The sequence below is a fragment of the Panthera onca genome, chromosome D1, assembly GCF_046562875.1.
Source record: "Panthera onca isolate mPanOnc1 chromosome D1, mPanOnc1 haplotype 2, whole genome shotgun sequence".
In the NCBI taxonomy this organism is placed as follows: Eukaryota; Metazoa; Chordata; class Mammalia; order Carnivora; family Felidae; genus Panthera; species Panthera onca.
In genome coordinates, this window is record NC_138348.1 from 32345739 (window position 1) to 32356200 (window position 10462).

The 10462-nt window shown below is 37.8% G+C and overlaps 1 pseudogene; it reads left to right on the forward strand.

The window, feature by feature from the left end:
• Positions 1-8409: 8409 nt before the first annotated feature.
• LOC132661580 (small ribosomal subunit protein eS26 pseudogene) lies at positions 8410-8845 on the forward strand (annotated as a pseudogene).
• Positions 8846-10462: the final 1617 nt, after the last annotated feature.

The window sequence follows — 10462 nt, forward strand, 5'->3', positions numbered from 1 at the left end:
GGCTTTCAGTAGATTTTCAAATGGAATTTTAAGTCCCTCAAAAAAGTTAAAACTTACTGCTTATAGGTTTCTTAAGGTTTTTGAGAGGTACATGAAGAACAAAACAGGCACAAATTAATGCTCAGGTTCAAAATACTAGTCTAAGTTACTGCTACAGTAATTTACCTATCATCAGAATCATCATCAACCTCAGGGTACAGTAATCAGCGCAATTGCTAAAAGGAAAAAAAAAAGCTATTTAAAGGGATTTTCTCTTCCTCTTAGCTTCCCAAGATCCCAACTGCTACATGGAAAAAATAAAATAAAATAAAAAACAAATAAACAAAAAATCCTGTAGGAAAAAATATCTTAATATGTTATAAAAACAGCAGTTAACCAGATAGAAGTGTCATCATTGGCAATAAATGAGATAATATTTACCCATTTATTAGCCATGTAGAGACCTTAAAAAGAAACATTTCTATAGGATTGTCCAGTGTCATCAGAGTGCCTATGAAATAGTCCACAGTGATTGGACCTTTTTTGGAGAGGAAAGCCTGCCTGCCTGTAGGTAATTTGGCTATCTTTAACCTAATCCTGATTCATTTTGGTGATATATTACCTTCTGCATGCTCTTGAGTTCCAGGTCCCAATTTATTAACTCCTATTCTAGATTAAACTCACATATGTGTCTCCATGCACCTCTGAACATCACTGTGTGACAGTGTGGGTGATGATGGTGATAGCTGATATTGGTCTAGTACTTAGTATGTGCCTCACAGAAAGCCTTGGAGGTAGTGACTATTATTAACAAGTTTACAGACAAGGAAACTAAACTATGGAAAGGTTATGTAAATTATCCTAGATCACAGAGCTAGCAAGCCCAAACCAGAACTTAAGCCCAGTCACTCCACAGTTTATTATGCTACTTGGCCTCTATTTGCTCATATATTCCTCATTTCTCGTCAACCCAATTTTTTCCATGTTTGTTCTCCTCAGCTCTCCCACTCAGAATGTCAAAGTTCCTTCTATATTCAACTTCCATAAACTTCCAGCATTTTCTGCTGGATAAAATGGAGTGGGATTGGGGCGCCTGGGTGGCTCAGTCGGTTAAGCGGCCGACTTCGGCTCAGGTCATGATCTCGCGGTCCGTGAGTTCGAGCCCCACGTCGGGCTCTGTGCTGACAGCTCAGAGCCTGGAGCCTGTTTCAGATTCTGTGTCTCCCTCTCTCTGACCCTCCCCCGTTCATGCTCTGTCTCTGTCTAAAAAAATAAAAATAAAAAAAAAAATGGAGTGGGATTAAATGGAGTCATCCTAGTGACCTAGGATGACCATTTAGGGACCTCGACCATCATACTCCTTGTTGGTCAATTATGTCTGAATTCAGTTGTTTAAGAAAGGATGTTGAAACATTTATGTTGCAATGGCCTTAACAAAGTTGGAGTTAAACTCTGAACAGTCAAGTTTAATAAATTATATGTAGAGGTTTTATGGATCACACACAGAAGACTAAGTATATTGGGCTGGCCAGGGATAGATACTACATTGATGGCTATTTCCCAAAGCTTGGCCAAGACTTTTCTTCAGTTCTGTGCTATCTGTGCTAGTATTTATTTAATATTTTGATTTAAATATACTCTTTTTTTTAGTTAAATGAATATATTTATAAATGAAAGCTTATTTCATCACAATAAATGGAAAACTAGTACCATCTAACCTAAATAGAGGACAATTTTCAAAGCAAACACAGAAACCATGTTGTGAAGTTCTATCTAGATTTATGGCCTTCTAAGTCTAAGTTTCGTGCTTCTTTCTTATTGTTAAAAGGGGAAATTATGTAGTATTAGAGAAAAACTAGTACTAAACTAGGATTTCTCTTTGATCCAATCAGAAGAATTAAAGGGAAATAAAGAAGAGAATAACTTTTATTACTGTATGATTTACTCTTATTTAACACCCTGTCTGTGCATTACCTAAAATTCATCTTGAGTAATACTGTCCAATAGAAATATAATGCACAGCACAGATAATTTAAAATTTTCTACTAGTCACATTAAAAAAAGAAAAAGAAACAAGAGCTTCAGTTCAATATTTTCTTTAAACCCAGATATCTAAAATATTATTTCAACATATTTAAAAATATAAAACTTACTGTGTGAGATATTTTACACTTTTTTCTTACAGTCTTTGAATCAGGTATGGATTTTACACTTATAATACATCTCAATTCACACTAACCACATTTCAAGCGGTCAGTAGTCACATGAGACTAATGTTACAGTAATAGCACAAAAGCCCCACACTGCTTGAGGAAATATAAGCTGGCATCAGGAGGTCTGGGCTCTAGGACCCTTTGTGATTAACATGGTTATGACCCCTGGCAGCCAGTTAACCTTTCTGACCTTCATTTCTGTGCCTCAAAAGTAAGAGGATTTCACTGGCTGTCCCTGTGGTTTCAAGCTGTCCTGCTCTTGTCCTGCCATTTGTTTCTTTCCTACTGAAACTTTACCTAAAGCTTCAATCCTACTCTCAGAAATCTCCAAACAACAAGTTGCACCATAACCTTTCAAAGGTACACATTGTTGGTGAATGTTGTCATAGAAGAGCAGATACAGGGATGGTTTATACATAAAAGTTACAGTGCCTTAAAGCAGCCTCAAAAGAAGCAGCAAAGCACATGAAAAATCAGTGTTCATCTGCATGTTCTATCATTCATTAGTTAACTTATTCATCCATTCATTCAACCAACGTCCATTGAGCCTGCTCTGTGTCAGGCCCTATGTCAGGTGTTGGACTTAGACAGTTGAATAGGATACAATCTCATCAGTGGTAGGATGGGTTGGGAAGAGTTTGGAGAAACAGTGTGACAAGTACCATTGACTGAACTCAAGTTTCAGAAGCAAAGAAACGGGACTCTAAACCCAATCTAGGGCATCCTGGAGAAGTGGACACTTAAACAATGAATAGGAGGTAGCCAGGGAATAAGCAAGAAGAATGTTTTAGATAGAGGAAGCGGCAGGTACAAAGGCCCAAAGGCAAGAGGTGTATCTGGAGAACACCAAGTAATTGTCATCAGATTCAAGGTGGAGATGGTAGTGAGAGATGACAATGTTGAAGTAGTAATTAGGGTATAGATTTGGAAAGGTCCTCAATGACATCTAAGGATTTAGACTTTGTACTGAAATGAAGAGCACTGAAGACTACCAGTTGGTTGCAAAAAAAAATATTTATATTTGATGAGTATCTTTCTGTCTGCAGAGTATAGAAGGAATAACAGAGAGCCAAGGAGATTGGTTAGGAGACTGCTTCAGCAATCAAGACTTGAGAGAAGGAAATGCATTGGAGAGACATTTAGTAGGGAGGATCCATGGATTGAATTGACTTGTTGCTGCTGGTGAGGGAAAGGGAAGAGGCAGAAGGAATGATACATGTTTTGGCTTAGTTAGCTAATAGATAATGGTGATATTCTCTAAAATAGGGACAAGAGAAGGGGAAACAACTTTATTGACCTGGAATCTTCCATATTTTGTAGAAGTTCTGGAAACTACTAAAGCAGGCTTGGGTAGGCTTTGGAAGGTTGCATGCACAGGAAGTGGATGCTTATCTTAGGTAGGAGTTATACATGTCTATTTCACATTCACTGGTAAAGAAACAAATGGATCAAAATATACAATAATATGAAGCTTTACTGCATAGTTTAAAATTACAGGGTTTTTTTTTTTTTTTTCATAGAGACCTTGAATCATGCTGAAAGTAAGATAAAAGATGTTCCAGCAGTAACTTAGCTATCCTGGAAGTATCTTCCTACAAGAGTGATTTGGCCTCTAAAGTTTATGAATTACAAGGGAACAGTGTCTTTTTTTGTTTTTTCTTTTGTTGTCATTTTTGGTCTCTTTTAGCCAGCCAAGATGAGGATTGAGATCTTCATCAAAGCCAAGTAAGAGCTTCCCTTGGTTCAGGAAGGACCAAGTGCAAGTTTGCTGAGAACTATGAATGCATTCAGCTATTGATTCCCAGGTGTGGCACTGGTTGCCTTGTACGGATTTCACTGGTGCTGCTGTTTACAATTCTCATTGCAAAGACAAAGATTAGAAAAGGACACCAAATAAATGAGACAGCAATCATCAAGACAATTACTCAATAAAAGAACAGAGATAAAAACAGTAGGGTCAACAAAAGGAAAACCATATAAATCACACAAAAGATGAGAGAGAACCAGTGAGTCCTCTTCTCCAAATCTGGAAAAATGAAGATGATTTTTTTTAAATCCTGATAATTAACTAAAAAAAATAGATTAAGTAATTACTTCTTCGGGGAGGTAAAAGCCCCCAAAAGGATCCTCCCCAAGCAGATATTCTTAGACAGAAAGCCATAGTCAGCTGATTCTTCCTCCAGGCAAGTAATAATAATACCAATAAAAATAATGGATTCCCTAATTTAGGTATTTCATTAAATTGAATCACAAATATGGCAGTCTCACGTCCACTTGAAATCAGTCGATTTTTGTCAACATTAAAATGGCAACAGATACCGCTGGGCATGTCATTTATTTATGGGGAACTTTGCCAAATAAAAATCTATTGTTTGCTGTAAGGAAAACTCGTTGGCTATTTTTAAAACAGAGATTGGTAATGATTTCCTCTTGACAACTGTTCACACACACTAGTGTGTGCTCATCCTAGTCCAGTGGAAACCTTGCAGTTAAAAAGACTTCAAATAAGTCACTGCTCTCAAGTGTTTTCAATCCTGTTCAATTCAGTGCTGAATGAAGCTGGTTAGGAGGGAAACTGCTTGTCTTTCCAAATTCAGTGTTCTGAAAACACGTTGTTATAGTTAGTGAACACTACATGAGCCATCTAAATTTAGCAAACATTTTCATTCCCTTGCCCAAGCCCACCCACCGCAGTGGATGGAACTTTGATTTCATCCACCCTCATCTGGTTAATGTAAACCCCTTGGGTTCTACAAAGCCTGCTGAGCAAGAAAGCTGAATGCAGAAATGTTAGGAAAATATGTAACCTTTGGACCTAAAGAGGAGTGCAGGGGTGGGGGCAACTAAGACTACATTGACTAATTTCAGTTGGCTTTTAAACTATTCCTCACCTTATCCACATCAGATCTCCTTTGTTTGTCTGAGGAGCACCTGGAAAGATGCCTAATTAGGGGAAGCTGGCTTGCTGTTTATCTGAGGAGCTGGCCTTCAGCACTCATGGTGCCTTACCTCTGAGCAAAGGTCAGGTTAGGACATCATAGCTCCCTTCCATGTTGATGACTGTGAGTGCAGTCATGTTTAAAAATCTGTAGGCTTAACATGGAGTGTGGATTACCAAGGTTGAATGGAAGCTGCCTTGTACAGTATAGGACTGCTGTAGGGAAAGAAAACTTGCTCCATACAATGCTATACATAGTAGGTTGTCAATAAATTATGGGTGAATAAATAAATTGTAGCCATCTCTAAGCAAAAGGCCAAATCTATGGTCCTGAATCAAATCTGCAGAGCAATTTTTCTCAAACTTTACTGCTTAAGTGCAGCAAAGAATGTGAGGAGGTAGAGAAAAAAAGAATGATCTAAGATTAGGCAAAAACAGGTCATTGTAGGAATTTCTTTGAAGTCTTAAAAGTTCATGCAAATTTTATACTCCACCCCATAGTAGGATATAAACATTTAGCTTATGGCTTCAGGTACCATGCTGCCAAATAGTGTAGGTAACATGGCAATTTGTCATTCTCTCTGTTATGTTAACTAAAGAAAAGTTTAGAAAAAGACTTTGTGAATGACATATCTACCTTGAATTTATATATCAAATGTTTGTGTAAATTATATGTAAATCTTTTTAATTTTATTTTTGGAATTTCATTATCAATCAGTAGATGCATTTTGATGTTTTCAAATGATTAGAAAGATTTTATACCTTAATATATTGAGGTCTGTATTAGGGGAGAAAAGCAAGTAATGAATACAGTAAGTAACCTTGTATTAACCACTTGGTATGTATCTGTCACTACTACAGTATAGAATTAGCTATTAGAAAAAAATTGCTAACTAATATTCCAACATATGTGCTATGAAGATAAATGATTTTAAAAAAACCCTCTTGACATTTAGATACATTGCTTTATAATAACACCTACAAATACAATGAGAATGCTATCTACAAGTTTTCTTCAGAGAGATGAAAATAAAGTTCCATTTTCCCTTTCTTATAGTAGCTGCTACAAATAAAAGAGAACAAAATTTCCCTACTTTTAATGCATTGAAAATAATCCACACTTACACCATAAGTGCTGAGTTCTTATACTTAGATACTAAGTTCCAGTTGTGAGTTTCAGGCAAGTGTGATAAATACTAAAATAAGCAAATTAGATTCCTATTGTTCACGTGGGTTATGTTTTATTAGTGTTACCCAAAATTCTTGGATATTATATATTGGATATTTTATATATCTTGGATATATATATCTTGGATATTGGAGATATATATATATATATATACATATATATATATATATATAATCTCCATCCCTGCAGAATTGTCCAAAATCAGGGCCAGGGGCAGACTTTTATATCTCCATGTTGACCAGGGGACATAACCTTAGGTGAAGTAGCTGTCTTCAGGATAAGGCCAATCTCCTCAGGGGCCTCAATCATGAGCTATCAGTCATCAACATGCAGCCAATAGGGGAATTAGTGTTTCAGTCTTAAAGCAGGTAGGATGGGTAATCAGGCCAACATACTACAATGACTACTACAGTAACCTCTGTTCGGTCTCCAGGATCATACAGGAACTCAACTACTTTCTCTTAGAAGGCAGACACAGTATCCTCACTATCCCCGTACCTTAACACAGTGTTTGACACCTAGAAAGTGCTCAGTGAGTTTGTTGACTAGCATTCCCCTGAAAATCAGAGTCAGGCTTGTGCTTCACGTGACACTAAGTTCAAAAGGACAAACAACCTTGGGTTCCAAATTGTGAAGGCAAAATCAAGTCCCTTTTGAAGTAGAAGGAAATTGTGGGCAAGGATAATTGTCAGATAATGTCAGAGAATGCTGTGTATAAAATATACATGTGGAAGAAACTCTCCTAAATTGATTTCATTACATTTTATTTTAATTATGACTGGTTTATTAGAATCAGCTCACTGCTTCTGCAGATTTCAATAAGTAGTGTGTTTGGTGGGAAGGAATCTGCTAAGATGTAATCTTAAACATGGATTGCTTTGAATAAATGATTTCATTCATTTAGCTTATGCTTAATACATATTCATTTGTGTATCAGGGACCATGATGTGCATATAAAGATAAGTAGTGCTTGACTCTTTCATAGTCCTGGGAAGAAACCAGCACAAACTAATGATTATAGGAAATCAAGGTAAGAATTTTGTTGGAAAGGACAGAAGAGCCACTTCCAGAAAACAGCAGCAATGGTGTCATTAAAAAGATGAAGTTTCATTAATGTCTTTATGTGTACACCTCTCTTTCAGTGTAGAATCTAGTTATAAGAAAAATATCTAGGGGCACCTGGGTGGTTCAGTTAAGCATCTGACTTTGGTCAGGTCATGGTCTCACAGTTTGTGCGTTCAAGCCCCGCATAGGGCTCTGTGCTGACAGCTGAGAGCCTGAAGCCTGCTTCAGATTCTGTGTCTCCTCTCTCTCTGCCCCTCCCCTGTTCACATTCTGTCTCTCTCTCTCTCTCTCAAAAATAAATAAACATTAAAAAAATAAAAGAAAAATATCTAATATCTTCAGTGCATGTGGACCTCCCAGCATAGGAAGATTAGAACTGAGTCCTTAAAACATTCTAGGAATTTTTTAGTATTGAGAATTTTTGTCTTCTTCCATCTCTAAGACCATCCCCCCTATTTGTGAGCCACAGTGTGTCAGTGAAACATCAAAAGGAGAACAAAAAGAAAATTAGACCCAAATATGACTGAATGTGATTTTCAGAGCTGTACAAATTGAATAATACCAAAATTCATACAAATTCCTCAACATTTCTGTTGTGGTGAAATATTTTCTAATTGTTCCTGCTCCTTCCCAACTGCCCTTACAAAGATATATTTTTTGTTGTTGTTAACCATCTGCTAATTAACAGAAATGGAACTCTTATGTGTCATAGAGCCTTGTGACAACCAAATCTAATTGCTCAAGATTGATCTTTCCTTCCTTTATCTCTTTGTCTTCTTTCCTTCTTCCTTCCTTCATTAATCTTTGAGCAAAATATAAAGTACAAGGATAAAAAGGCATGACCCCTACATATACATATATGCATATTGATACATACATGTATATGATATATATGTATATGTATGCACACACATACAGTGCACACTTGCCATTTTAAATACATATATAGTAGTATGCAGAAGAGGCAGTTACACAATTTGGGAAAGAAATTCAAGGAAGGCCTCTCTCGGGTCCTCGTTTCCAAGATGACCAAGAAAAGAAAGAACAATGGTCATGCCAAAAAAGGCCGCGGCCACGTGCAGCCTTCTGGCTGCACCAACTGCATCCATTGCGTGCCCAAGGCCAACGCCATTAAGAAGTTCGTTATCTGGAACATAGTAGAGGATGCCGCCGCGGTCAGGGACATTTCCGAAGCGAGTGTTTTCAACGCCTATGTGCTTCCTAAGCTGTATGTGAAACTACATTACTGGGTGAGTTGTGCCGTTCACAGCAAGATAGTCAGGAATTGCTCTCGTGAAGCACGGGAAGGACGGAACACCGCCACCCTGATTTAGACCTGCGGGTGTTGTCCCACGACCTCCACCAAAGCCCATTTAAAGAGCTAAGTCCTTAAGGATTGAAGAAAAACTGTTCTCTGGAAAAATAAAAGAAAACAGAGGTTATACTTAAAAAAAAAAAACAAAAAAAAAAAAAGAAATTCAAGGAAGGCTTCCTGAGGATTAACACCTAAGTGATAAATGATGATGTGGTAGTAGCTACCCTTCAAGATGGCCCCCAAATGATCTTCATCTCCTGGTGTTCACATCCTTGTGTAGTGTCTTCCCACAGTGAAGCAGGGCAGACCTGCATGACCAAGAGAGGACTGCAGTAAAAATGTTCTCTAACTTCCAATGCTAGAAAACAAAAGGCTTTGCACCTTCAGCCTTGGTCTCTTGGATTATTTGCTCTAGGAAAGCCAGCCCCCATGCTATGAAGACTCTCAAGCAGCCCTAAGCAGCGGCCCATGTAGAAGGGCCACCTGCCAACAGCCAGCCCCAACGTGCCAGCCATGTGATTGTGCCACTTTGAAAATAATCCTCCAGTACAGTTAAGTCTTCAAATGGCTCCAGCTGACACCTGACAGCAACCCTTGAAAGACCCAAAGCAGAATTGCCCAACTAACCCACTTCCAAGTTCCTGCAGAGACACTCTGAATAATAATAAATATTTATCATTGCTTTAAGTTATTAAGTCTTGGGGCAATATGTTACACAACAATAGAAGACTAATATAGTTGGGCAGGCTTAGGCAGGTGAAGGTCATGGGAGTTTAGTGAAGAAGGAAAATGGAAGGTGTTCTATGAAAAACAGAAACAACAAAAGCTCTGAATATGTCAGGAGCTAAAAATGAAACTCTAGTGCAAGAGAGTTAATCTTAGGATAGAAAAGTTTTTTGTTGTTGTTGTCGTTGTTGGTTTTTTCTAATGTGGTTGGAGAGGTAGCCAGAGCCAAGACATGAAGTGTTTTATTAGTTAATAAATTTGAAGTGGATCCCAACAAAGATTCTCAACAGTGGACTCTCTGCGTCTCTAGGTTCAGCTGAATTTACAGAGTTAAAATCTTTGTGGGCATAGCCTTCAAATATGCTTTTTAATAACATCCTCAGCTGATTCTCAAGTCCATGCAAATTTAAGAATGTAGTGACAAATGAAGAGCAATTGACAACTTTTTAAGAAAAAAAGAACTTAGTCAAAACTGAGTTTCAGATGGACCATGGCAGCTATGTGGTGAGTGGATTGGAGAGGGACAGACTGTTCACTGGCAGGCAGTTAAAACAGTTTTCACAGGGAAAGCTGCTTGCTTTCCAATCAACCTAGCTGAAATCCTATGTCTGATATCTGCTTATTATCCAGGACATCAAATTCAGACCTAATCTGGCCTTTAAAATCTAGCAATAGACCATACTATCTAATAATAGCTAATGTTTAGCGTACATTTATTATCTGCCAGGCATGTTAAGAAGCACTTTTATAACGCATAGAGAAGCTAAGTGAGTAGTTCAAGGTCACAAAGCTGGTAAGTGGCAGAGCCAGGACTCAAACCCAGAGCCAGTGTTCTCACTCAGTGTCTTCTAATGTGGTTCCTGTACTTCACAGTTTGTTATCCTGCAATGGGGTCCCCATGGAACACTTATCTATTTACCTTCAAAAATTTCACATAGCTAGTTGATCTTCACCACTCTGATTTTCTGTATAGCATTTATTCTCCTGACATGTTTTCTCTGTTCCTAAAGCAGTGGAGAAAACACCAGCTCTGGAGT